The sequence below is a fragment of the Callospermophilus lateralis genome, unplaced genomic scaffold, assembly GCF_048772815.1.
Source record: "Callospermophilus lateralis isolate mCalLat2 unplaced genomic scaffold, mCalLat2.hap1 Scaffold_1098, whole genome shotgun sequence".
Lineage (NCBI taxonomy): Eukaryota > Metazoa > Chordata > Mammalia > Rodentia > Sciuridae > Callospermophilus > Callospermophilus lateralis.
In genome coordinates, this window is record NW_027511223.1 from 289366 (window position 1) to 292659 (window position 3294).

Here is a 3294-nt window from a genome sequence, read left to right on the forward strand (position 1 = left end):
TCCAACTCCTTCATGGTGTGTATTATAGCTTCAGGATTGTTCCCCAACATCTGCAACATAGAATAACATATATTATACTATTTTTGGTCAAAAAATAGTATCATATATGCCCCCCAACACAAAGTACCCAGCATGGCAGTGATACATCTGACTGTTAGATCTCTGGACCCCTGAAGGTTTTTTTTGTTGTTGTTTATTATTCTAGAAAATAGGAAATTTTTGCTTATATTAATGCAAATAAAGAGATGACCAAAAGCATGTTAGAGACACTCCCCTTCAATATGTCTACTAAAAATATAACTAAAAGTTCCTTTGGAGGAGATTTGCAAAGGATCACTGGAATGTTTTAATTTTCATGTATTATAATTCTCTGCAAGTGATTTCTGGATATTCCCATCTAAATAATGAAGTTCGAACTCAAGTTGACACTATGTCAACAACCAAGTATAATAGTTTGAAGCAAAACCAAGGAAGGTTTTCTTTAAGAAGGAAGGAGGAGAAGAAGAAGAAAAATAAAACCAGAAAATGTGCAGGCCTTTTGACAGTCTAAAAAGGAAAATCCATATTATCTTCTATGTTTAGTTTCAGAGATTTATGTTCTGAGTCTACAGTAATTCTTCTAGCTTAAACAGTACATTGTGTACAAATATGCACTTAAATAAACTCTGACTAATCTAATGATCGTAAAAATATTTTTTCACATTATATAGAATAAAAAACTTTCAAAAACTTAGTAAATGCATTTACTATTACTTATAACATCTTAGGAACTTGAACTGCATTTGGCACATGGCTTAGAACATTGTTTGGGTTCCCATAACACTCAATAACAAAATGTTACCGAATAGATGCTGAAACATAAGAAAATATCTTCAGGACTTGATGGGTTCTTAACTTTTCCACTGGCTGCATTATTGTATTACATGGATCTCACCATGGTGGCTGGATGCTAACTTATTCCCAGGCACTGAGGTGGAATGGTGTGGGCAAAAGAAAACTAAGAAGCTTCCAGGAAACTTCATGCTTGACCAGTCTTGGACCAGAGGCGGAAAAAAATTACAGAGAATTTTGAACTTTTAGGAGTCACATAAAATCTTTTTAAATGCTGCCATCTTAAATTTTCAATAAATGAATGATTCATGTCATGGATCTGGTTCATTCCTGCATTTTGCTTTAACTTGGATTGGTTCCTGCTTTTCAGTTCTTGATGGTTCAAGGTCAAATATGTTTTCTTTTAATGAGAAGTAGAGAGACTGGCTTGTATAGAACTTTGCCAACTTAGAAACAAGGATTTTTTTTCTTGTGAATAGAAAATTGTGACCTCAAGTGGTTATAATTATAAATGATAATAGAGTATTGTGCTAGGTGACAGGCAGTTATTTAAGTTTGAATCCTAATGAACTTATTTATTCCTAAGAGCAACACCATGCAATAGATATTATTATTTGTATTTTATAGATGGGAAACCCAAGGCAAATATATGTAATTAACTTGGTCAATATCATATAGTAAGCAGTTGAGTTCAGAGTTGAAGTCAGTGACCAGAGGATGGATAACAATCATGTGTGTTTTGCAGAAGAGACTCTTGGAGATGCAGGATATGTATTAGTTTCCTGTCATTATAATGGGATACCTGAGAATTAATTTTTTAATATTTATTTTTTAGTTATAGGTGGACACATTTTATATTTGTGTGGAGCTGAGGATCAAACCTAGTGCCTCACGCATGCTAGGCAAATGCTCTACCTCTGAGCCACAACCCCAGCTCTGGTAATTAATTTTTAAAGAAAAAAAAAGAATGTATTTTGCCTCATAGATTTAGAAGATTCAGTCCAGGTGCATTATACTTGCTGAATGAATGTGTTTGAATGGATTTTCTCAAATGTCATCATTGGATTATAGCAAGGCAAACACAGGGCCAAGTTCAGCTCCTCAAAGGCCACACTTCAACCTGCACTCACTTGGAATTTGTGCAGGCAGAGATGGCACCCAAAGCAGCTGAAGTTAGGATTCAGAAACATAAGTGAAAACTCTGTAGTGAGGAACATTTCACAGGACTGTTACTGTAAAACACAGGCTTACCAGGATAAAACAGTATTTAGCATGTGAAAGATGTTTTCATACATCATCATAAAGTCCTATTTTTTTCAACTATGCAGATTGATTTAGTGAAAAGTAAAAAAAAATACATGTATAGATTTTCAATAATCTGGTTAACTGTGGTCATCAACAGTCACAATAATTACTGGAATATTTTAGAATATCATATATTTCAAGATGAGACCTACTCAGATTGAGGTAATTGGGAAGTTATTTTATCAGTATCTGAGATTTAGAGCACTAACTTCAGTAGTTCTTAAAAAATTGTTATATCTTAAAACAACACATGTTGGGGTATGTTATTCTCCACTATGTACTAATTCTATATTAAATCATTTTCGTATTGTATTGAATAACTTTACATATAGTACTTTAAGCAATCTTATGGACAATATTGAAGGATACACAGATTTAAATTTTTAAAATCTTCAGACTTTTGTCAAGAATCTTTTAATCCTCATTTTAAAGTGACAATTTTTTTGGCATCCCAAGAGTTCTATTCATCAATACTCAAAAGAAAAAAAAATTGACAAAAGTGCATTTGTATGGTACTCTGTATTTCAGAGTGTTCTATATACCTTAAATTATAGACAGATAGATAGATAGATAGATAGATAGATACGTAGGTAGATAGATACATACATAGATAGATAGATACATACATACATACATAAATAATTTTTCAGAAAACATTTAGGGTCCCCTTCCTTTTTGTATTTTGATATCATTGAGAAAAAGCATTCATTTTTCACTAGGTGAAACGTGTGTTCTTAATTTGCAAAGATGGGGAGCTTTTTGTTTTCAGGGGTCTTTGATTTAAAAAAACAACAGTGAATATTCTTTTTCTAGAAGGTTGATCAGGATGTAAAACAATTTGCCAAAAGAATGCCTTAAGGTAATGAGTCCCTCTAACAAATTAAGTTTTTATTTTACAAAATTTGGCATGATATTGAGGTTACAGAAATTCAATGATGACATTCAGCAAAATAATCAGTATAATTATAAACTGTTCGTGATTACTCGTTTTAAAACAAGTGATATCTGTTTGTAATAACTTTATTTAGGTTGGCAATATAATTTTAGTTTTATAAAATTATGAGCTAAGGATGGAAAGCATAAAGCATGACTAATGTTTTAATTTTTAAGCATCTCTGGAATGTGACTTTTAGATATATGCCTCAGCACCAATTATAA